General features: G+C 35.7%; 1 pseudogene; it reads right to left on the bottom strand.

Moving 5' to 3' along the window:
• Positions 1–1,493: 1,493 nt before the first annotated feature.
• The window catches only part of LOC101725831 (L-lactate dehydrogenase A chain pseudogene), a 196,985-nt pseudogene continuing 171,335 nt past the window's right edge, over positions 1,494–27,143 (bottom strand).

Genomic DNA, 27,143 nt, shown 5'->3' with positions numbered 1-27,143 from the left:
CACATTTAGTCCAGTCTTTTCTTGAACTTTTTATTTCTGAACCTTGTGGGGCAGCCTGCTCCAAAAATGAGCCTTGAGATCTACTTGTCTTCAAGAGTTTGTATTCTTCAACAGTACATCAAGGCATAATTTAAACTCCAAAGTGCCTGGTTTTATAGTGGAGTCTTTCCCTGGGAAAGAGGCCTTGAGCTTCTGTTCCTGGCTCTTCTTGTCTTTCCCAAGCTTTGCCTGGGGGCTGTTGAGTGTGGTGAGATAGACACTCTCATGTTCCATGCACTTGAAGCTCAGGGAGTTCAGTTACAACTTCTTTGTTCCTTCACTTGGGGAGGTATTTTATTGCTTATGTTGCTCACTGTTTTCTCTAATTTGACTTTAATCAGTTGCTTCACATCAGCTCTTTGTTCAACATGCCCTGAAAGGCTGCATGTATTAGACTCCTCAGGAAGGTGGGCTTTAAGATTTTTACCACAGTTAGTACAGATATTTGAGGGGTCTTTTGAGGTCTCTATGCTGCTGCCACCTTTACCATTTGATTTCTTGCAACTCTGCTTGTGCCTGAAGTTGAGTGGACCCTGAGGATGCAGAATTGCCAGAGACATTTTCCAAGCAGCTGTCCTCGACTCCAGTTTTGTACATCAACACTACTGCCAGGGTGAACTTTCCTTTTAATTTGAAAAGCAAATGGATGTTTACTTTGAACATTTGAATAATATATTTATAAAGTTAAAGTCCTTTCTCTTAACTCCAAAACCATTCTATGATGGAAAATCTTGAGTTTATTTTAAATTTGATCATTTCACATGTGTACAAACCATATGTAGGTATGTTTATTTATAAAACAATATGTTAAAAAATAAAACATATGTTTATTTATAAAAGTGATATTATACTATACAGGTGGTTAGGCAATTTGTAACACCATAGAAAGCAAGCTAGCTCTTAAAACTAAAATATAATACTATTATCCTGTTCCCCCATTAAAACTCTTCCATAGGTTCTTTGATCATTTTATGATCCAGTCCATGTATTTTATATGATACTTCAAATTCTCCATGATGAAGTCCTTGTCAAATTCTCCAGCCTCATCACTTTCTATTTTTTAATTAACAGAGTAGTCACTGTTCATGATGGTTTATTTGGTGTTGCAGTTGGTATGATGGTTGCATTGTTCACAGGTAGATCTTTCCTTTTTATATCATATGGTGATATATACTGCTGATATATATATATATATATATACCACTATATATATATGTATATATATATCACAAAATAAAATTCTTTAAAACAGTTATGCACATGATATGAAATATTGGTTTTATACACTGGACCCCAGCCTGTGACCAACTGGGAAAAAAGTCTAGGCTTGGTTGATAAAGTTATATGAAAGTAACATACATCTAGTTTGAAGGGCAACTGGAGCCTGTGCGCCATTTGGCCATGATATCTCAGAGATGGTGGGGCTACTTCATGCTAATCAGGTTAGGACTGCACAAGTCAAGTACCATCCAGCATCAGGATAGAACTGTGGGGTTTTGTGAACCATTTCTATGTCTAACTTTGGGAAATTGATATTTTCCTCAGGCCCTCTTAATACAACTGCTTCAAACACAGATCAGATCAAAAGGACAACATCCACAACCTACAAATAAGTACCCTTGTAGCCCAGACAGTGAAGTGGTGTGACACCAGAAGACTTTAAAATTGCAGCTCCTTTTGGATCTCCCACAGGGTATCTATGCTTTTCTTCAAACGGGCCTCTTCCTTGGGAATAAGAGTCACCTTCACAACACCTGAGATCCCATTCTGTCCCAAGACATAAGGAACACCAAGACATCATCCTTTATTCCATAGAGACCCTTAGTCATGGTAGAAATTGGATGCACTCTAAGGCACTTCATTATGCTTTCTGGCAAATCTGCCACAGATAGTCCAAGGGCCCAGAATGTGTAGTCTTTTAGTTTGATCACTTTGTAAGTTCTATCAACTACCTGTTTGTGAAACTCTTTCTATTGCTCATAACCCCATCAGTTCCTAACTCGAGGGTGCAGATTCTTAAGGGAGACACCAGCAATATTCACTCCACTCCACACAGGCTCACTAGAATTTCCATGCTCTCTCAGAGGATCCATCCTTGGCAGCTTAGTGGGTGAACTCCCAGACTTTCCCCGGTCAGGTAACAGAACCAGGCTGAATCCAGATTGCAACCTCTTTCAATAAAACAGTTTTTGGGAAAACAACTTTTCTTCCAAGCCACATAGGTCAAGATATCCACTGGATTGGAAGCAAGCAACTTCCAGTTTGGGCTGTACTTTATAACATGAGGAATGATGAATTTAAAGATATTCACATTATACTGGACCAAATCAAGACCAACTTCATCTCTTTTTTCTCATTCTCCTTTTCACCTTATGGTCTAGTTATATTGAAGTATTCACTATTCCTTAAAAACACTTGATTATTTCATGTTCTTATTGCCCACATACTCTTTTATTTGGACTCCAAAAGGTCTATATCTTTCCATTTACACTAATGTAAGGATGTCTTTATTCACCTAGTAGGTTTTAAGTCTTTTGAGGAGAAATCTTCAGGGAGACCAGTTAATAATGTTTGCTTTTGAGATGTTCAGAAAACATAGAGACTCTCTGATTGCCAATTTCATTTTTATTGTCATTATCATTTTATTTCTCATTGTGGGGTTACATAATGGCAGCAAGCTAAAGAAGTTTTACGTTTGAAAAAGTGTGTCTCTGAATGTCATGCTCCCTCCTCTAAATGTAATCACTGTTATAGATTTAAAATATCTCCTTATTATATCTTAAGTGGGTTTCTATAACACAGGTGCCAGAAATTAAATACAATTAATTTCCATATAACAGTTTGCTTATCCTTTAAAATACTGTTATATAAAAAACACGTTTTTAGACTTAGAAATCTTGCTATTGATCTTCATTGAATCTTGAAAATAAATTGTAGAATAGCAAGGAAACAAACAAAAAAACCCTGGCTGATATAACTTAAAGCTATGACTATTTATATGCTCCATAAATATAAACTCAGGTAGAAAAAGGGGAAGTAGACATATATAAACTGCTCTTTTGAAAAAATCTTTCGAAAAATGATGAGAGAAAGTATACATTTCTGGCATATTTTACAAATAACAGTGTAGCACTGGGTATCTTCCCAAAAGAATTAAAAGAATCATACCACCGTGATATATATGCACCCATGTTCATAGCAGCACAGTTTTTAATAGCTAAAACTTGGAAACAGCTCAATTGCCCATCAACTGGAGATTGGATAAAGAAAATGCTTTTTAAAAAAATAAAACAGAGTACTACTCAGTCATAAAGAATGAGAAATTAGACACATTTATAGCTAAATGGATGCACATTGAGGGGCGTTACTCTTAAGTGAAATAAATAGGACACACATGTGTAAATACCAAATAGCTTCTCTGATGTGAGAAACTGAAAGTGTAAATAAGGACTAAAAAGTATAATAGATAATGTGAAATAGTAAGAAAAGGGGCAAAGGGGAACCGAAAGTGAGAGGTGTAGGGGAAAGGAAAGAAGGAAATGGAATTAATATGAGAAAATGAAAAAATGGAAACAAAGACTTTGTAAATAGAGAGGGGTAGAGGGGTTGGGGGAGGGCAGGGGAATGGAGAAAAAATATGAGAATCAAGAGAGATTATGTAAAGGTACAACTCTCCAGTGATGAATGTCATCATATTGTGTATCTAAAATGTACCAATAAAATTAATTTAAAAAAGAAATAACAGGGTAGAAATAGCCATGTAGCTGATCTATGAAGTCTGGGTCCTGATTCTTGGGCTGCATGTGAGGAGCAGTCTGGAGCGCCAAGGCGGTGGACTCTGCCACACTCATTCCATAGTTGTCTAGGGAGTGCCTCTTAAGGTGATAACAAGATGCTTTCAGTTATTTTATATATTCAAATTTCATTCAAGTAGATAGGTGCTGTATCAGTTCTAGAAGTATAAATACTTCTATAAGTATAAATACTAGTGATTAGTAACTCAATGCATGATATATTAGCAGTAACAGTTGGTTTCTACAAGGGTGAAAATGATTAGAATGAGTAATTGATAATTTGAAATAGGAAAAAAGGTCCAAAGACAAAGGAGTGAAGGGAGGGGAAGGGGAAAGGAAAAGAGGGAAAGGAAAAACTATGAGAAAGGACAAAAAATATGGAAATGAAATCTATGTAAATAGGTAAGGGTGGAGGGGGTGTAGGGCGCACAGGTAATGGGGAAAAAAATAAGAACCAAGATATATCATGTACAGGTACAAACACCCAATGATAAATGTAAACAAATTGTATACCTAAAATGTACCAATAAAATGTACCATTAAAATTAATTTTAAAAAACCAGCCAGTCAAAAAAGTTGCTAGCCCTATTGAGCAGAAAACTGTAAATGGAAATGTGAGCCATTGGGCCATACTTTTCTCTAGACAGGACCATTAAGAATTTGCATGAAACATTATCATGGTCACCATCAATTCTATGGGATCTGCAGCATATATGAAAGTAATATGTTTCCCAGAAGCTAGAGCTGAGAGAAGCCTTAGATGTAGACTAGTTTCACTCTCTACTTCCAAACTCTTAGGTATATATATATATATATATATATATATATACAGTTTGTCATAAGGTGAATGTCAGAAAAGCTGGATTATGCAATAAATGACACAATAAGACAAACATCTACTCCTTGTTCTCCTTGCCCTTTAACAGATAATGGTGATAAAAACACTAGGTAATTCTGTATCACTCTGCCTTTGCTCATTGTGTTGTTGGAGTCTTGAAAGCTTACCCAACACTATTCTTTGTGAGGTGAGATTCCACTTACCCCAAGAGATTAATTGCAATCTGGCCACTACCTTTCTGTATTTGTCACCTTATTACCTCTACATCCTTTAGTATATCAAGGAATTATACCTGTACAAAACTAAAGAAGGGAAAAAAATTTTACAAATGTCTGAGCAGACATAAACCTGGTCTCAACACATCTCACAAGCTAATTCTTCATGGAAAATTTTCATTTTAATTTCATAGCCATGGTGAGCCCAGGAGAAATTTTCTGTCCTTATGAGGACTAGATACCTGTAGCAGTAGAGCACTCTTTCTGTACAGAGAAACAAGAAAACAAGAGAAACATAACACAAATGTCCCCAAGATCTCTGGAGGGTCTTCACTAAGGAAAATGCCACTTGATAAGATGAATTTTGGATTATTATTGATACAAAGCATTCTATGTGAACTATGTATACTCTAAATTCTTTCTAATAATTTTGTCTTGAGTATTTGGAGGTGATATTTAGACTTTCTCTCTTCTCAACTAGAAATTTCTAGAGAATAAAAATTCCTAAAAATATCTAGTGAAACTATTCGGTATTTACATATGTGTATCCTATTTATTTCACTTAAGAGTATGGCCTCGATATGCATCCATTTAGCTATAAATGACTCTAGTTTTTCATTCTTTATGGCTGAGTAGTACTCCATTTTATAAAAATCACATTTTCTTTATCCAATTTCCAGTTGATGGGCACTTGGGCTGTTTCCACACTTTAGCTATTACAAACTGTGCCACTATGAACATGGGTGCACATATATCATTGTGGTATGATTCTTTTAATTCTTTGGAGAAGATACCCAGCAGGGGAATAGCTGGGTCAAATGGGACCTGAAGACCTAGTTCTTTGAGGTATCTCCATACTGCCTTCCACAGTGGTTGCCCCAGTCTGCACTCCCACCAACAATGGAGAAGGGTTCCTTTCTCCCCACAACCCCGCCATCATTTGTTATTTGTTGATTTCTTGATAGCAGCCATTCTTTCTGGGGTGAGATGGAATCTCAGGGTTGTTTTCATCTGCATCTCTCGAATGACGAGTGATGTTGACCATTTTTTCATATATTTGTTTGCTGCTTTTACTTCTTTGTCCGAGAAATGTCTGTTCATTTTGGATGCCCATTTTTGAATTGGGTCTTTGAATTTGGGGACTCTGATTTTTTTCAATTCTTTATATTTTCTAGATAGTAGTCCTTTGTCTGAGGTACAGCTGCTAAAATTTTTTTCCCATATTGTAGGTTGTCTGTTAGCTCTGTTGGTGGTTTCTTTTGCAGTGCAGAAGCTTTTTAATAAGATGAGATCCCAGTTGCTGATTCTTTTTGCTAGTTCCCGTGCTGCTAAGGTTTTGTTCATTAGGTCTTTTCCTATGCCAATGTCATTGAGAGTTCTACCTAACTTATCTTCCACGAAGTTGAGTGCTTCTGTCTTAATATTTATATCTTTAATCCACTTCGATCTTAGTTTAGTGCATGGTGATAGGTATGGGTTTGGTTTTAATCTTTGGCAGGTTGAAATCCAGTTTTTCAAACACCATTTATTAAATAGGCTATCTTTCCTCTAATGATGGTGGGTGGCTCCTTTGTCAAAGATGAGGTGGCTGAGCATGTCTGAAGTTGTTTCTGGACTTCTAAACTATTCCAAGATTCTCAGGTCTGTTCCTTTGCCAGTACCATGCTGATTTTATCACAGTAGCTTTGTAGTATAGTTTCAAGTTGGGGATTGTGATACACCCAGCCATGTCTCTGTTGCTTAGAATTGCTTTAGCTATTCTAGGTCTCTTATGGTTCCAAATAAATTTTTGGTTTGTTTTCTCTAGCTCTGTGAAGTATATTGTTGGAATTTCAATCAGCATTGCATTGAATCTATATAGCAGTTTTGGAAGTATGGCCATTTTCACTATATTGGTTCTTCCCACCCAGGAGCAAGGGATGTCTTTCCTTTTTCTTGTATCCTCTTCAATCTCTTTTTTCAGAGTGCTGTAGCTTTCAGTGTAGAGGCCTTTTGCTTCCCTTGTTAGATTGATTCCTAGATATTTCATTTTTTTGGATGTAATTGTAAAAGGAATTGTTTTCCTAATTTCTCTCTCAGTGAGTCTGTTATTTGTGTACAAGAAGGCTATTGTTTTTTGAGTGTTGACCTTGTATCCAGCTACTCTACTGAATCTGTCAATTAAGTCTAGAAGTCTTCTGGCAGAGTTTTTTGGGCCTTCTATGTAAAGTATCATATCACCAGAAAATAATGACAGTTTAACTTCTTCTTTTCCTATCTTTATTTCTTGTATTTCTTTCTCTTTTCTAATTGCTATGGCTAATGTTTCCAGAACTATATTGAACAGGAGTAGTGATAGTGGGCATCCTTGACTTGTTCCTGATTTTAGTGTGAAACTTTTCAGGTTTTGACCATTTAGTATGATGTTGGCTGTTGGTTTTTCATAGATAGCCTTAATCAGGTTGAGATAAAGACCTTCTATTCCAATTTCCTGTAGGGTTTTTCTCATGAATGGGCGCTGGATTTTGTTGAATGCTTTTTCTGCATTTATTGAGATGATCATATGGTTTTTGTCCTTGACTCTGTTAATATGGTGTATTACATTTATTTATTTTCGCATGTTGAATCATCCTTGCATCCCTGGGATAAATCTGAGGTCAGGGTGTATGATCTTCTTGATGACTCTCTGTATTCTCTTTGCCAGTATCTTGTTGCGGGTTTTTGCTTCTATGTTCATTAAGGAGATTGGTCTGTAGTTCTCTTTTTGGGTTGGGTCTTTCCCTGGTTTTGGAATCAAAGTAACACTTGCTTCCAGGAATGAATTTGGAAGTATTGCTTCCCTTTCAATTTCCTTGATGAATTTAAAGTGTAATGGCATTAGTTCTTTCAATGTCTTGTAAAATTCAGCAGTGACTCCATCCGGACCTGGGTTTTCATTGCTGGTAAATATTTTCTTACATTTTCAATTTCAGTCATTGTAATTGGGGTGTTTAAAATTTCTATATCTTCTTCATTTAACTTTGGCCATTTGTATGTATCTAGGAATCTGCCCATTTCTTCTGTGTTTTCCATTTTATTGGAGTAGAGGTTCTCGAGGTAGGTATTGATGATCATCTGGATTTCTGTTGGATCTGTTGTGACTTCACCTTTTTCATTCTTAATTGCATGTATTTGTGCCTTTTCTTTCCTTTTTTTGATAAGGTTGGCTAAAGGTTTATCAATTTTATTTATTTGTTCAAATAACCAACTCTTTGATTCATTGATTTTTTGTTTTGTTCTCTTAGTGTCCATTGCATTGATTTCTACCCTGATCTTTATAATTTCCTCTCTTGTATGAGCTTGGCGCATGTTATGCTCTTCTTTTTCTAGGAGCTTGAGGTCCTGCATTAGGTTATTTATCTGAGTTTGTTCTGTTTTTCTAATATGGGCATTCACTGCTATGAATTTCCCACATAGAACTGCTTTCATTGTGTCCCATAGATTCCTGTATGTTGTTCTGATGTTTTTATTAACTTGTAGAAAGGGTTTACTTTCTTCTTTAATTACTTCTGTGACCCATTGGTTGTTCAAGAGGGTGTTATTCAGTTTCCATGTGTTTGTTGGGTTTTGCAGTTTCTTATGTTATTGATCTCCAGTTTTATTGCACTATGGTCTGATAATATACAGGGCTAACTTCAATTCTTTTACATTTACTTAGACATGTCCTATGAGCTAGCATGTGGTCTATTTTGGAGAATCACCCGTGTGCAGCTCAAAAGAATGTGTATTCCGATTTTGTGGGGTGGAATACTCTGTAAACATCTATTAAGTCCATTTGTTCACTAGCTTGGTTCAGTTCTAGAATTTCCTTGTTAATTTTTTGTCTAGAAGATCTGTCTATTTGTGATAGTGGGGTATTGAGGTCCCTCACTACAATTGTGTTAGTGTTTATTTGGTTTATCATGTCTGTTAATATTTGTTTTGTATAGTTGGGGGCATTTGTATTTGGTGCATATATATTTAGGATTGTCATCTCTTCCTCTTAGATTGTTCCCTTCACAAGGATGTAGTGACCATCTTTGTCTCTCTTAATTAGTTTTGGTTTGAAATCTAGTTTGTCTGCAAATAAGATTGCTACCCCTGCTTTCTTCTGGGTTCCTGCGGTGTGGAGAACTGTTTTCCATCCTTTTACTTTCAGTCTGTGAGTTTCTTTTTGAGTTAGGTGTGTTTCTTGTATACAGCATATTGTTGCATTTTCCTTTTTAATCCATTCTGCCAGTCTATCTCTTTTGATTGGTGAATTGAGGCCATTAACATGGAGAGTTATAATTGATAGATACTGATTTATCCTTGTCATGATGTTTTACTTTTGTTGGCTCTTTTATTTCTTATTTTTCCCCCTTTCCCTTTAGTGTCTTACCTTGCCTGGTGGCTTCCTTCTTTTGGGCCTCATGGAATTGTGGCCTTATTGCTTTTTTCTAGGATATTGTTTAGAATTGCTTGTAGTGCTGGTTTGGTGTTCATGAAATTTCTCAGGTGTTCTTTGTCGTGGAAGTATCTAACCTCCCCATTGATTCTGAAAGGTATTTTTGCAGAATACAACAGTCTAGGTTGGAAGTTATTTTCTTTTAGGGCTTAAAATACTTGACTCCAGTCTCTTCTTCATTTGAGGGTTTGTGTTGAGAAGTCTGCTGTGATTCTGATGGGCTTTCCTTTGTAGTTGATTTGTTTCTTTTCTCTAACTGCTTGTAGGATTTTGTTTTTCTGTTCAGTTTCTGGGATCTTGACTATTATATGTCTAGATGTAGATTTTTTTGACCACGGTTAGGTGGCGTTCTATATGCCTCACTTATCTGTATGTCCAATTCTCTACCTCTGTCTGGGAAGTTTTCCACTATTACTTCTGTGAACAGTTTTTTTTAATGTCAATTGTGCTTTTTCCTGTTTTTTCATGGACTCCTATCAGTCTTATGTTATTCTTCTTTGCATTGTCTAGCAGTTGTTGGATTGATTTCTCGTGATCCTTTACTATTTTTAAGAAATCTCTATTTTCATGGTCTCTAACTATGATTCTGTCTTCTATATCTGATATTCTTCTTCAGTTTCCCTTAATCCTCTGTGGATACTTTCAGTGGAGTTTTTGATCTTCTGAATATCTGTTTGAATCTGTTTCATGGATTCCATTTCTTTCTTATGTTGGGAGATCATAGTTTCCATTTCTTTCTAATGCTGGGTATTCATGGCTTCCAGCAAGTTTCTGAGCTCATCTATTTTTTTATCTGTTTCTGTTCTAGATCCTGTAATAATGCCTTTCAGTCTGCTCACCATCTCTGTAGATATCTGGAAGATTATTTCTGCTTTGAATTTTTCTAGTGCCTCATTCATCTGTTTTGTTACTTCCTGTGCTATCAGTTCAGGGTATCCAGGTAGTTGGTTATGGGACTTTTCCATCTCATTTCCCCCAGGATTTTCCCTTGGTGGGGTGAAAGTCTGAGTTTGTGCCTTGCTTAAATGTCTTCTCATTTTTGTTTTTGGTATGTCCTTGGTTTAATTCCTGGGTTGATAGTTTGAAATTGCTTATTGTAGGTATCTTTGTTGCTTATAATTAGAACCCTTATGGAATGATTGCTTCTCAGAGGTGTCTTGCAGATATAGCTGGTCTTTAAGTTTTGAGTCTCTAATGACTCTAAGGCTATCTCATTTTCCTTATACTAGGAAGGTTCATTGACTAGATCAATAACAACACCTTACCCCAGATGATATAATCAGCAACACCATTGCAAGTACATCTTCGAAAATGACATTTTGTGGTAGTTATTAATCTGTTACCTTTAGCTGTGTGAATTAAATCAAGATCGAGGACCAACCCAACATATAGTGAAGAAAGTCTTCAATATAACAACTTTCCCCTTTGAGATGGGGATTTAGAAGGGGTTGAGGAGGGAGGGACAGATGGGAAGAAGGATAGGGGAAGGTTAGCAGTGTGGCCAGAGGACAGAGGTGAGAAGGGAAAAGAGAATAATAGTAAAATAAAGTAGAACTCTCAGTGAGGATCAAAACAGGGACAGAAAGGGAAGATGAACAACAATTGTGAGAGAGCAAGAGAGTGAGTGTAAGGAAAGAGAAAAGAAAGAAGAAAAGAAAAAGCAGAGAAAAACAAATATTTGCAAAGAGTAGGAAAAAAATTAAAGATAAGAGGAGCAAAAGAAAACAAAAGAGAAAAAAAAAACTAATAATACTAATTTTGGGAATAAAAAAAACAATGAAGATGTAGGGCCTCTTTCAGTGTATTTCTCTGCTGTCACAATAGACAACGTGGGAAGCAGTGTGCAGATATAAATCAATGAGTCTCAGCAAGCTAGTTGCAGATCCATGAGATTCAGGCAGATTTGTGGCTTCAAGTTCCAAGTTGAGCTCCCTGTCCTCCTGTAGGGTTGAGCTCTGCAGAGTTGTATTGCAGGTTCCAGCTGCCCTTCCCCGAAGATAGACCTGGTCCTGATGGGAGGCGAAAATGGCTCCAATTTACCCAGTGCAGTGGTCTGGTGGTCTGGCGTCCTCTGTGTCTTTGTAGTGTGGAACCGAACCAGGTGGCTGTACAGAGGAGCGGGGGTGGTGGTGTCCAGTGGATTGCTGCCGGGGCATGGGCTGATTCTTTGTTTTCCACACTACTCGCGACTTCAGTAGGACATCCGCAGACCTGCCTATCTGCAGCGGGCTGATTCGGCATGTTCAGTGCGACTCACGGCCTCGATTGGCTGGTTTTGATGGTCATGTGTTGCTTTCCCCAGAGGTCATAGGAGCTTCTCTGTATGATACAGTGATGTGTGAAGTTTGAAATTAAGGAAGATAAGCTGGAGAAAGGGAAGTCTGTAAATCCTAGATTATTTTATCTAGGTCTCTCCTTGATTACTTAGCATGTTATTAGTACAAAATGTCTTCAAAGGAATGTAAGTCAAGTTAAAGAAGTACTTCTGAAATTTCTGTCTTGTTCAAAATTTTAAGCAATGTCTTGGAAATCTATCTAGAAAGTATGCTTATTTTACTTCAATTGATAGAATTTGGAAGGAAGAATCATCATTGCATGTTCACTTATTAATGTTCATTCTACATCACTCAGACCATTTTCTATTATCTCATACAACTACTTCCATCCAGTGAGTTGAGGGCAACACACTGATGAAATGATATGAGACTTTGTAGTTTTCTCTTATGATTCTAGTTCTCTCTCATGAAATGTTGAAGGGTTTATATCTTACATGGTGGAGCTACAGTATGTTGAAGTTTATTGCAGCCTGTGTCTTTATAGCGATTGTATGGAGTAGATAGAACCTCTTTCTGGCCTTGTTGAATAAATAATGTGAAAAATAAATAGACTTAGTTGTGTTAAGTCAGTGAGTTTTCAGAGTTATAGAGTTAACACAGCCTAGACAATCCTGATTAATACCCGTAGATAAGAAAATCAATATTGCAGATGATTCTAAAAGATAAAAACACTTGGAAAGCCCAATATTCAGGGTAAATGTAATTCAAGATAGGTGAGGGATAGCTTGATGGTAATAGGTAAACACTTATGAGGAAGCAGGATAGTTAAAGAAGATGAATGACCTCATGGCTGTAGTCTTCAAATACTTGAAAAATTCTCACAGAAGACTCAGCTTGTTCTAGATTACTCCACGGTGTGTGAGGGGGTGTCAGAAAAAGACCAACACTGGAAAATTTTAAAAGACATATAGACTTCATTTAAAAAAGAATATTTCATTAATGTCGCTATTCATCAGAGAATAAAGATAATTTTGACATGGTGAGTTTAAAAACAATTGTAATAGCCATGCTGAGGTTTGCTGCCCAAGAATTAGTGATGTCATATGACATTTATGAAATTCATTGTTTAGATTCTATCAACTAGGTACATTAGTAAGTGTTAAAATATCAGTACGTATGTTTTAAGATACAATCTGATTTATTTATTTATTTATTTATTTATTTGACTTGTAACAACTTATCTACAATTTCATGCCTCCCTTTGTGATGAAGTTTGGACATGGCCTTCTGCCATAAAAATAAATTGCATCAATGATGACTTGGCTAGCTTAAGTTAGATAGGACTAGGAAACTATAGGAATCATTTTCAAGTTTGGTCCAAAGACAGTGCCGGTTGCTGCACTGATGATTTCAGTAAACCTACTGATTCAGAGGCCACATCTCTTGAAAACATAATTTATAGGTTGAGTGTGGAGTCTGGGAATATGCATAAATAAGTTCTGCAGGCTTTTCTGATTGTATGTAGTATGGAAGCTCATTCTGTTTAGAACTGACCTGTTTTGGTTTCTGTGGATGTTTTGATCTTTTAGATTTGTTTACTTGTTCATTTTGTATCACAAGTTCTTTTGCAAATCTCTAAGTTTATCTCAACTGAACAAAAAAGTAAGGAGATTTCTCTATGAGCAATTGTCAGTGTGGTGGTGAGAGATAGTGGCAGAAATAATAATATTAGCTCTAAAATGTGGCTTGAGAGAGAATCATAAAAATATGAGAGTCACAGTCTGCTTGGGCATCAGACTCACCACTTCTCATTCTGTCACAATATCTTACTCTATCATCTTTTTTTTTTCAAAGAATCAATTCAAAGTGACCAGATCAGGGCCTGAAAAAGCCGAAGTTGCACTTTCAGGGTGTCATTAGAGATGACTTGACTTGACTCTTCATTTTGGGGCTCTGGTGGCATCTGGCTGTGACAGAGTTCATGCTTGTTTAAGCCAGCATTTTGGAGAATGAGCATCTGAAGGAGGGCTCAGAAGGATGATAGACTTTTGGGGTCATGACAGAGAGCTCTGAGCAGAGCAAATACTGGTTCTTGGTGAAACTCCCTCCAAAAACATCCTTTGTATCTTGCCCTTTCTGCAAACATCAGCTGGTTTATTGTGCACGCTAAGTCTCTCCATGAAAGATTTTTTTCTGGGTGCAAGTTGCACTACTATTGCACATTCCTTTATCTTTCTACGAATCCTTGCTGGAGTCTATAGTCAATTCTAAGGTTTAACTGACTGATCCATTTAGGAGGGTAAATCAAAGCCCTCAAGTAAATCTAAGAAGTTCAAAAACTAGGATTGGTTCAGCAGCTTAGAAAGCTGTTTACAAGTTGAAAATAAATCAGCCGCAGAAATATTTTACTTATTCACATCTGGAAGCCTGAACAACTATGATCTTTCTCTGAGCGGGGGTTTTCCTTCATTTTCCATGTTTTTCATACTTGCAGTGCCTAATACAAAATCTTTGCCCATAAATGGACTTAGTCCCTTAGCTTAGAATACATGGTAGATGAAACAATAAGCTATTTGAAGTATTGTTAAGAGCTAGGATTAATTCAAAGAAGAAACTTTATTGCACAAATATGTACACATATACAGACTATACATATGTTATGGTTCTGATTGCCTGGAATGGTACTTATTTACCATTTTAGTGTATTTGTTGGTGGCACACCCATTTACTCAAACATGTTGGGTAGTAAATATGAGACCCTATTAATATGCAACATTTTAAGATCCTTTATTAAGAACTATTTTTCTATTGTACTTAAATAGTCTTGAGTAGCTCTTGTATTTGATTAGCAAATGTAAATGGCCAGCAGGGAATAAATATACTTACTATACCTATCAAGAAGGCTTTTGAAGGCAACTCCATTTTATAGTATAAGTAAAGATTGTTCTATAAAGTAGGAAATCAATGGATGAATTTAAAACAGTTATAATAAAAATTAGTACAATTTAAAATATTTTGATGTTTCAGTTATCTGAAAAAATAACTTCACTTATATTCAGATAAATGAAGTATCACTATGATATATAACATTTATACCAATCTACTGTGTATGCCATACATTAAAGATAGATACATAGAATATAAAGGTGTTCATGTTTGAGAAGATTGTAACATCTAGCAAATCTGTAATTAACTACACTTCAGCTTCTAAAATCCCTAATTAACTTTTTTCTTTTCCATAGATTTAAGGGAAAGAGGCCTGTCACAGGAAAATAAATGAGGACCATAAATTTAGTTTAAAAAAGAGGAAGAAAAGCAACAGTCCCTCTTGATTTCCTCAGGTTGCCTCAGCTTACAATCTGTCTAGTTTTCTACACTTTCTCTTGCTCCTTTTACATTATAAGACAATAAAGCTTGGTGCTGAAATGAATGATAGATCTAAGGGCCTGTGGCTTCTCATACCACTAAGAAAGTGTGTGGCTCTCTTAGCTAAACTGTGCACAGAAACAGAAGAATAGACTTATTCATTACTTGAAAGACTTTTCAATGTCAAGCACTGAACTGGTTAATTCTGAGTAAAAATTCAATTTACCAGAAACCCTTCTGAAATATCAACACTGGGTTCCAATCCCCTAAGTATTATGATCACTGGTGATTTGCTGCCATTGGAGATGCAAGACAAACAGCTTTCTGACTCCAGTCATGAGGGATGCAAAAGGGGAATTAGTGTATTGTTTACATTAAAGCGTTTGATGCCACTTGGTGAAGAGTTGAACAGAGAGAAGACACAGGGCTTCTTTGTGGATTGTTTTAACCTATACAAAATATGGAGAAAAACCATATTCCACCCTCTGTATAAAGTAGTATTTTAACTTTAGAAAAGGATAGCTTGTCTAGTGCAATCACTGTGTCTTGAGCAAGATACACATTTTCCTCACCTAGTACTGATGATGTGTGCATCCCTACCTCCTCTCAGCTGATCTGAATCTTATCCTTCCTTCAAGGTCAAGCTATGTGCTGAGTTCCCCAATCTTCAGCTTTCCTAGACTGTGTACAAAGCAATATCGTTTTTGTCTTCATCATCTTTTATTTACAATTGGAGCAGTGACTGTGGATTTTCTTTATCTTGATAGCTTTACAAATGGCACAGAGCCTTCTCTCTCTAAAATGGTTTAAATGGGCCCTACCCAGAGGCAGCCACCAATGCTGAACACTTTTCCTGGCCTCCTCTGGCCTAATTAGACCTCAATTATTGTTTGGCATTATTAAATGTCAACAATAGGATGCCTCCCCTCTGGGAACTCGATGAAAATGGCAAGAAATATAAGATTAGAATTGAGGAACCACACAAAATAGCTCTAATTTATTGGCAGAGGGGAGAAAAAGCTATGAAACATCATCTCAGTGTTCCTCTTTATCAACAACTGTCAACTTCTTCCTTTTCCTCCTTGAGGGCAGCAGTTTCATCTTGCACTGTGTAGCATATTAAAGCGACAAATTTTATTTCAATAATGATATTAATAATCCAGTTAGAAAACACTTATTTGCCAATCATTTAAAAGGAAATTTAAGCTCCAAATGATTTCCTACTCATACTTCTGTGTAATGACTTTCTCTGACTCTAGACTAGAGGTTGTGAATCTAGCTCTATGGAGTTTTCTTGGGAAACTGAAAAAAAACTTGGATGTGTTGAGCATTTTCTATGTCCAAGGCCCAGAGGTAAGTCCTTTCATTCCTTTTCTGCTGGGGTTTGAATGTATCCTGCCCAAAACTCGCGTTTTTGCAGTGGGCTTAATAATACTAAGATGTGGAGCTGTTAAGGTGATTAGGCCATAAGCACTCCCCCTTATGAATGAGAATAGATGCCCTGATAAAGGGGCTTTCCAGAAGGAATTTTACTTTTTGTTTGGTCCTTCTACCTTTTTCCAAGTGAGGACAAAGTGTTCTGACCATCTGCAAGATTCAAGGTTCAAGCCATCATCTTAAAGTAGACAGCAACCTTCAGCAAACAGTGAGCCTCCTAAAACTTTTATCCTGGCCTTCCCACAGGCCAGAGATGTGAGATTCATTCATTCATTCTTTCATTCTGAGGATTGAATCTAGGCACATTTTTATGCTAGGCAAGCACTGTACCATGGAGCTATACTCCCAGCCCTCTATTCTTTGAAAATTACCCATTTTTTGGTATTCTGTTATAGCAGCACAAAATAGATGATGTTACTCGGTTCTCACAATTGCCTTGTGAGGTAGGTATCATTGTTCACATTTCTTAAATGAGAGAATGGAGTAACAGGAGGCAAAAAAAAAAACCTTGCCCGCTGTCGTATCTATGTAAACAGTAGAGCTGGAATTCGAGTCCAGAGCAATTGCCCCCAAATCCTGTGTTCTGCATAGTCAGTGGAGTGTGATAGTGGGGTAGGGAATGAGGCTGAGGAGCAGTGTCTTTACACTGTTTGGGGATTTTTCACCTGATAACAGAGAATAGAGGACCCTCAACATCATTCTACAGGTGGAGAGATAATGTGAGTTCATGGCTTTTCTGCTGGCTTGCCTATTAGGATATGGAAATTTAAGAGAAGGAGCATTGCCTAAGGATTCTAAAGACCTCAGGGCCCAACCAGACTCTGCCAATGGCTTTCTCTGAAATATTATTTCTTCACCTGTGAGATAGAGATGCCACCATGTATGTGTCTGTCCCATTCCAGTGAGATTCATTACTCTCACTACCTGTGATTAACACATTCATTCATATCATGGACTTAGCAATAATAGCTAATTATAGCTCACCTAGATATGTGTGTCTTTTAAGTGAAACAACTAGACTATTTCCATGTCTAATATTAGAAAGAGAGAGAAAGAATGAAAAAAACTTTTAAGAAAATTAACATTTTTGATTGAGAAATACTTCCATATTCCCGTATTTCAGATGGCAAACTATGGCCCACAAAGCCTAAAATATTCATTTGGCTCTTAACAGAAGAAGTTTTCTGTCCCTACACTATACCACCAAGGCATTACAATAATACCATATGGAAGATATTACACACGTTATTCAGATAGAGGAACTGAGAGATTGATTTCAGTACAAGTATTAGAGCCATGATCTAATCCTGGGTGTGATCAGTCCAAAGCATTTGTTTGGTTTACTGAGCTGCATTACAATTCCCTGGAATACAATTCGATGTTGTGCAGAAAGCAGACAAGCCCATAAGGTTGGGAGGGAGAACAACAGAGGTGTTCTTTGGAGTCCAGGCATTCTGATAGAGCTGGATTGTATTTTACCATAGAATTTTTGTATTTATACTACTTCTCCCTTTTTCCTATGCCCATGGCAGATACTTAAAATTGATTAATACACTATTTTTGTTGTTAAGTTAGGGTATAGCCACAGGATTCTTCTGAACACAACCCTCCAGGAATAATATATGAAATACAATTGACATTTCCGACAAGCATGAATAGAAAGATATTTGAGTATCTGAGTCCAATAGAAGACGTTGAGGTTGAGAGAGTAGAAATTATAAAAAAAAAGAAAACATGGATTTTTATTATATAAGCAAGAATTTGATGGAAAAATCCCCTTTGTCCAGCATACAACTGGGAGTTATGCAGAAGAAAACATTCTAGTATAGTGGGTGGGACCATGGACCAGGAAGTCATGATATATGGGTCCAAGTTCCAACTCTGCTACTTACTGTATATAACTCTGGGCAATACTGATTTACTTATTTTTGTTTCTTCATCTAGTAAAATGGTGGGGGGAAGAGAACCTACTTCATGGGATTGTTGTGAAAATTAAATAAGTTAATTTACATAAAGCATATAGGGTAATACAAGACACAGGGTGAGTATAATATATATGTTAGAAAAATACACGGTAATACCTTTGTTAATGAATGCCTCTGTTCACAAACAATTTGATTTCCAAACAAAGGCATTTGAAAAAATTTTACTTCCATTCACAACCTCCACATTCAGTGACAAACACAACTGTGGCCATCTTCTCCACACAAAAACAAATGCAGCATCTTCCCCAAATCATGAAACAAATTAAGTTTATGAACTGAGGTACTACTGTTAGTCAGAAGTGCCTTTAGAAATGGCTTGCCAATCAAAAGTATTCCAGATCCTTCTTGCCTTGAAAAAAGAAACAAATCAAAAACAGTGCCAAAAGTTTATTTGAAAAGTGCAGGGTGAATGAGTATGGGAGAAACTAGCTCTGCAGAGTCAACTTAGGCTGAACAAAGAGAAAAATAAAAACTAAAAGCAAAAATTAAAGTACATGCTGTATCTGTGAAACACACTGTGAGCTATCATGGGAAGTCTAGAGAGTGGCTCCCCATGATGTCTGGTCTTCTTTTATGTTGTCCACATCCTGTGAGAGACTGCAAGAAATTCCACATATGGGGTGCTGAGAATTATTTGGCGCTGTCCTGGAATCCTGTAATTGGCAGGTTCTGCTCATTTCCCCAGCCAGTTTTGCCATGCCCTGTCTCCTATATCACCACTGTGTAGAGAAACTAAGAAATATAGAAGCTAGTATAGTACAAGCCATGCATAAAGTCTTTATATTCTGGGTTATATGCCTCTTAATAGTCTTTTTTCTACCTCTAAAAGTCAAAAATAATGAAAACATTTTGAGTTGTCATGTTCTGCATTTATGCATGATAGTGTTCCATCCCAATGAATTTTATTCTCTCGTCTTGTGGATTTTTCAATAACCCTAAGACATCATAGTCCCATGGAAAATCTTGCTGACCTACAATTTATCCTGTTTTTCTGCATCTATGGACAAATATACATTCTTGCTATTGTAGTAATTTGAAAAAATAATTCATGTCATCTTAGTACTTTTCAATAATGTTGACTTACCAGTGCATTTAATCAGGTAGAGTTAAGACCTCATTATGTCGTAAAGCATCTGCAGTAAGGAGTTACCTTTAGATATTCAAAATAATTCATTTCAAATTATGGGAACCATTTGTGTTATAATACTCAGCAATAATACTCTAGGGATATCTGGGCAGTCACTAATGAGCTAAAGCATCTTTTTAGCAATTTGCAATAGAAGAAAACTTCTGTGATATATGGCTTTAAAGATTCTGTGCTTATGCCCTTATGATCTATAGCTTCACATACTAAATTTTTAGAGATGGTGTTTTCTAAAGTAAGTTAACCAAGAAAAATCAAATTTAGTGCTGCCCCTTACAGAGCAGAGAATCAAAGATGAAAAGACATAATTTTCCTGCTAAAATTTTAGATTTTTTTCCACCTTCTGTTCCATTTTCTAATCAGATATTTTAAGTTGGCAGGTGGTGAGTTGGCCTAGGAGCCACTAGCTGTCATTTTACTTTGTGAAGAGATGTGTTCTATGTGGCCATTAAATATACCATTTCAGCCTTAATCCTAGAAATGAACTAAATATTGTGTCTACTAAATATAATCTCTTAAACATAAAAGTTGGAGGTTATGCTATCCAGCAGCTGAGCCTTTGTGAAAGTCTCTATGTCAGGACACCTATTCCACTATTTCTGGAAGCCCTGGCCTCTGACTCAACCACCTTCAGCTGATATGAAATGCAAAAACCAGACAGGTATTCATCAGAAAACACGGGAGTGTAACACTCTTTAGATAACTCCTAAGCAAAATTCTACAACATTTGGGATATCTATTGTTTGAAACATCAAAAGAAGAACTAAGCAGTGATGAGTATAAAGAAGTTTTCTTCTGTCTGGGTTATGATCTCAATGCACCATTTTGCATATTAGCTCAACTATTTTTCCTCTAGTTATTGGTAGAATTGTATCGTGTCTAACATTGAAACATGATTCTAAGAGACAACACCAGATTGTTGTGGGTGTAGCAAATTATATTACCAGCAAGTATTTCCTCTGTTCTCTTGACCTCTTTGAAAGTGTCTATTCACTACATTGATGTTGGAATTGCCCTGTAACTTGCTGTGGTCAATGGAATACAGACAAAAGTGGCAGTATGATTTGAACCAAAGTTTCAGGAGACTTTATATATTTTTGCTCAACTCTGGTGGCTTCTGGCATTGGTCATGAGAAGAATATTCCTCAGATAGCTGCTGGTGAAACAAGCATAGCAAACCTAAGCTGAAACCAATCTCCCATTGAGAATCTGGAGATCCATGTATATGAAAAATGAATGCTCATGTTTTAAGATGCTGAATTTTGGGGTTGTTTGTTAGGCAGCATTATTCTGGCAACAACTGACTAATATGGACCCTAGCCATTAATTTTCCTCATTAGGGGAGATTTCCTGCAAAGGAATATTTGTCTCATCTTCATATATTGCTAGAAGTCTGGCTATAGAAGGCTTGAGAAGAGATTGGGTAGGGTACATCTTGCTACAATCCAACTACTTTTGGTCAAACCCACGAACATCCAATTCATTTTCAAATGTGCATGATTTAATTGTAACTTATACTGGATTAGTATTTTTGACACTAAATATTATTTGGAGACATCTTCAATCTTCTGTGCATCACTTGACTTACATGATTCAGATGGTCTAATTGGCCCCTAGTTGGCTATATATTGATTAGAAGACAGATTGATGTAGTAGGAAGTATATCAGAATAAGAAAAATCAATGTTAAAGTCCTTTATACATCACCTACTACCTAATCCTCTTCATCAAACAAGGTGCGGTATTTATCACCATGAGATTCAGTTTCCTCATCTAGTGATAGTACTTCTTTATGTTGCACTGAACACAGCAGAAGGCCAAATCAGTGAGATGAAAACAGTCCAATAGAAAGTAACCAAAGTAAAATCAGATTCAGAAAAAAATTAAATTATAGACTAGAACATTCAATGTCTGCATGGCAGTCTTAAATCTTCTAATATGTGAACAATTGGCGTTCATGAAAGAAGAGGTGACAGGGCAAGAAAAAATAGTTGTAAGATGAGAGTTTTCTAATATGACTAAAGACATCAACCCTCAGATACAAGATGTTCAATGACATCAAGAAGAATAAATACAAGAGAAAACAAATCTATAGTTAAATTGTTTAAAACTGAAGATAAATGGGAAAATCATTGTGAATTTCAGAAAACTACAGCATCTTGGCCTGATGTGACCCACAAACTGCCTTGGTGCATTGTGGTTTAAGAATGATTTTAAGTAGTTCCACTGCCTGCCTCGCAAGAGCAAGGTCCAAAAAAAAAAAAAAAAAGAAAGAAAGAAAAAGAAAAGAAAAAGAATGATTTTGACATTCTTAAATGATTGCTACATAAATGTTTAAATAATATCCTTTTTCTACCACTTGGCCTAACAATCCTTATTTTGTGACATTTACAATAAAATTTTAGCAACTCTTGAACTAGGATATTTATAAGAGCAATATTAAAATTAGTGGATTTTCTTATAAAAATAATTGAGGTTAGATAGTCCTGGTGGTGCACACCTGTAATCCTAGCACTCAGGGAAGCTGAAGTAGAGCAATTGCAAGTTTGAACCCAGCCTTGGCAACTTAGCAACTTAGCAAAAACCCTGCATCAAACAAACACATAAATAAATGGTCCTAGGATATAGCTTAGTGCTAAGGCTCTGTGTTCTATCCCCAGTACCACACACACACAAAGGAGTCTAGAAGACAATGAAACAATAAAGCACTGAAGAAGGAGAAGGAAAAAGACCTATTAACTTGTCTCTGGGGTTTTAGCTCTGCACTGGCATTTATTACTCTTTATCAGATTTGATGTCATGAAGTACATATAAGCCAGTATTTCAGATCTCAGTAATTGGACCTACAATGCTGAAGCTAAATTGTGATAAGTATAGAACTCAGAGTTAAATAAAAAATACTGCTCCCCAAGAAGTCATGGGAGATATGCTTTATAATATATAACATGGGGGGGAATGCAGGGATTTATAGTGTTTGTTTTGTTTTTTTGGTACTGGGGATCGAACTCAGGGCCTTATGATTGCAGAGCAGGTGGCAGAACCACTGAGCTAAATCCCTGGCCTGAAGTATAGGTGTGCATCACCATGCCTGGCACTTTTTTTTTTTTTTGGTACTAGGGATGGAACTTGGGTCCTTGCGCTTATGGGGCAGGCGGCAGCACCACTGAGCTAAATCCCTGGCCCTGCAGGGATTTATAGACCAGGACTTAACTATTGTCAGCAGTGCTATATGATGAATACAACTCTAGATTGAAATCAGAAAAAAGAATCAAGTCATATTCACTGTTATGACAATTTGTCTCACCTATGGTTTCCTTCTCTGTAAAATAGAATTAGTAACTGTCCAATTTATCCTACACAGTTGATTTGGGAATCTATAGAATAAGAGTTGATGATATAAGTAATATGAAGGCCCTTTCCATATGCCTAAGGTATAGGTTGAAATATTAATGATAAAACAACCAAAACTACCATCAATAAAAATTGTTGTGTTCTAGGCTCCATGGGTATAGTTATAGAAAAAGAGGCAATGATCTTGTTTTACTCTGTCCTGGTAATACCACTCTGGGGATGTTGAGTTTTTGAATGTTATACATCAAGAGAGAAATAAACTTACAAGGACACATTCATAGGAGACTGTTGAGTAAAACTCTAAAATTCTTAACTGCAGGAAATTGGAAAATATTAGAGATTATTCCTAGAAATCTTGGAAAAAATTCAGAGGTCCCAAGAAAGAAAGTGGTAAAGCACTTATTTTTGGAAACCCTCATATTAGAATTTGGTTGAGCCATTACTTGCATCATGACCCTGGGAAAACTGACTAAGGTACTTGAGTCTCAATTTCAATATTTGTTAAATGGAGATAAAACTAATTTATAATGGTGATGTAAGGGTTCAGTGAGATAATACTAAGATAACATAATACATAGGCTAATTTTATATAAAACTCTAAGATGATATGGGATAATTTTAATTACTTTAGAATACTTTAAAGTAAAAATGTAATGTACTTTAAAATAAAAATTGAGTCAGGTGCTTCTTTTTGGTTGAAAAGACAACTATAAGCTTGGTAGAGCATATTCAAAAATCACTGAATGTGGTTGGACTATATAATGTTTAACGTCTTTTCCAACCTTCATGTCATATTTGGACAATATCAATAAATAATACTGTGTATCACTTTGCCACCTTTATTATCACTACTATGCATTGTTTGCATATATTGGCACATAAGTTGGACTAGAGGTTACGACAGGTCTACACACAAGTCTGGTCTGAAGAGCAGACTGAGAAGATGGGAAATCAAAACGGTATTTCCTAAAAGATGTCTATCAAAATTAAAGTCCTTTGCCTCTAAGTTACGTAGATTTTTAAAATTACACAAATTTCTTTTATAAGAACAGGAACATCTCATAAATCCTTGAGGAAAGTTTTTAAGATTTTATTAAATATCGGATGAACTTTTGAAGATGTCTAATAAACTCTTAGAGTTTCTAATTCTTCAAGGTAAGAGACAGAAAACATTAGGCTTTGTGATATTCTTCAGACATTTTATTTGTGAAAGAAACAAAACTAACAACAGAAGACATGTCTGCTAAAATGACTAGAAATTGCCAGACTTGTGGTCATGTTTGTACTTTCTCTCACTCTTTAATAATGTATAAAAGCCTGGTTTAAAAAATGAGTTCTCCTGTTAGTATTATATCAACAACAATGACCGAACTACAAAGGAATGCATATAGAAAAATGTCCTTATTGGAACATTTGAGGGCTATTTAATAGACCTGCATAGAGAAAGAAAATATATTCTGGCAAAAGAGATGTTGTGATTACTACGGACCTGCCAGAATATTTTTTCCTCCTGAGAAGTTAATGTTTTTCTCTGACTGTGAGGTCAAAATTTTGAACATTGATTAAGTTAGGATCTACTTGAAAGGAATTTGTTGTAATGATTTATTTTTATTTTTACCTGTTTTAATTTATTCATTATTTCCTTTGCCCATTACAGTTGTATGTACATGTATATATAATATATATTCATCTATATAGCCCTTTGTAGTCAAAAGAGCTAAATTAAATACATGAAGATTTTCCACTGCAATGATAGTGGACCACATGTACAAGACTTTAGCTGCAGAGTAGGGAAGGACTATGTTTCTTATCCAGTAAGATCTTATATAATGAGGAAACTTAAGCATAACAACTCCAATTGCCATTTTTAGGTTGACATTGGATTACCCTTTAGGTTCATAAATATTGTAGTATAAAAAGAAAATTCAGGAGTCTGAGTACAGAGAAAATTCATGTTGAACTGAGATTTCTCGTTGCTTATAAGATAAATTTAAATAGCCTAGAATCTTTTCTGATTTGGAAAAGTGGCAATTGCCTATAGTAATTATATATATAAATTATATGTAAAGAAAACAGAGATGAAGATAATACAGTACTGATGATAGTAATAACTCATTACATCACTATAGTGTTTGGATTTTACAAAGCATTTTCTCATACATTGTCACTAGAACCTAACAAGAATCTAGAAAGATTGCTTTAAAAAAGCTTCATTATCCATATTTATTTGAACCTTTTTAGTGAAGTATAAAATACACATAAGAAATTAACATCAAAGTATATAGTTGAATGGATTTTCATATATTGAACATTCAATGTGAACAATTCAAGGAATAGATTACTACTAGCATTCTACATGTCCTTCTTCATGCCCACTGAATCACTAACATTCTCAAATAACAGGAAAATACATTCTCAATTTCTAATACCACAGCATAGTTTAGCCTATTCTTAAATTACAAGTAAATGAAATCTTATACTGTGTACTTTTTCTGTGTTTGGCTTCTTTCCTCCATATTGTGTTTGTGAGATTTAGTCTTATTTCTCATATATAGTATTCCATTTTTGAATATTCTACAGCTTATTCTAGTGATGTTTGTATTATTTCAAATTTGCACTCATTATAAATAGTGTTGATAGGCATACTTTTAAGAAAATATTTTAAAACTTATTTTAATAAATTGAAGAATCCAGAAGACATGGATAAATTCCCAGGCAAACATGAACCACCAAAAATGAACCAAGAAGACACAAAAACCCCAAATAAACATTTTTTTAGGTTTTAGTTTTTTTTCCTCTTATTGAGTCTTTACCTAGCAGTGAAATCACAATTTGATGATGGTGATTTTACTATCTATGGCTCATTTTAGGAAAAGCTGTTCCCAACAGTTATCAAAAGTGGTTGATCCAACCTCCTACTAGCAATGAATGAAACTTTTGATAGCCACAAATACTCATCAAATATGGTATTTTTGTATTATTAATCTATTCTGGTGGAGGATTTTTACATTTGGAAAGTGGAGGCCAAAAAGCACTGTCATAGGAAAACTCAGGAGTATAAGTCTAGATCGTAGTATTAATGCATTGTTCTTTAAGCCAAATACGACATTGATTCCCACAACAAAGAAGACTAATGTATTGGTAGCAGAAACACAACAACTATCACAATGTATACATATTTACACTTTCAGCTGTGACACACAATGAGCTTGGAAGTTGTCATTCCATTTCTTACAACAAGAAAAAGCTTTAAGACACATACACACACATACACAAACATAGATACATACATACATACATGCATACATACATATAGTTCTTTGATCCATTGGAGATCTTCAGGAAAATTATCACCATGAAATTTAGTTAGACGGGTGAATCCAGAGAATCATAGCTGAGATCTGTTTTCTGGAGCCACAGTCACTAGAGCCATAGCCTAACAGGAACACTCTGGGGGAAAAGTTGATGGAGTAATTGGAGGGTTGATGGGGAGTAGCACAGTTCCATTTCTAACCACCCCACCAATAAGGTGCCAATATAATAAAGCAGTCCAGCTGGGAAATCTATAAAACAAAATTATAAGCACCACAGAGTAGATTATGTATTTATTATCACAAGAAGCTTGAAACAACTAAGAAGTCTTTTAATAAATGTTACATACATGTAATAGAAGACCATAATGAATGACTCTTAAATGCATGTTACAAAGTAAAATAAGTTTGAATATTATATTTCAATTATTTGAAATTCTGAAAAAGGTAAAATAATGGAGCCAGTTAACAAATGAGTGGTCATCAAGAGTATTGGCAGGGAAGCCTGAATACATGAAGCAAGAGGGACTTTTTTAGGGATGTGAAGTTATTCTTCATGATATTGGAATGGTAGATAAATGACCTTATGAATTTGTCATAGAATTTATAAAACAAAGAGTGAACCTTATTTTATGAGAATTTTTAAAAAGCACTTAGGAAGTCAAAGGATTCCAGGATGGAATTTAGACAAAAAAATTTAACAATATCGCAAATGTATGAAATAACTTCACTTAACAAAATTGGAGAAATGTTGATTTAAGTAACTTTGAAAGTGAATCCAGACTATAAGACTAAAGGCAAAGTGAGTTGTATTAAAGCATATTTCTCTCACTGATAGATTTGTTTCCCATGGGTGCCTTGGTGAGCAAATTTGAAACTATTGATGTATACCACAATTGAGCAATTAATTAAATGGATAGTGGAAAGAGGGAGACATTTCTCAC

This window comes from Heterocephalus glaber, unplaced genomic scaffold (assembly GCF_053883595.1).
Source record: "Heterocephalus glaber isolate CG9 unplaced genomic scaffold, H.glaber_assembly_v1.0 deba00000331, whole genome shotgun sequence".
NCBI lineage: Eukaryota > Metazoa > Chordata > Mammalia > Rodentia > Bathyergidae > Heterocephalus > Heterocephalus glaber.
The sequence above is the reverse complement of the archived record's forward strand: the minus strand, read 5'-3'. Positions and strand labels throughout refer to the sequence as shown.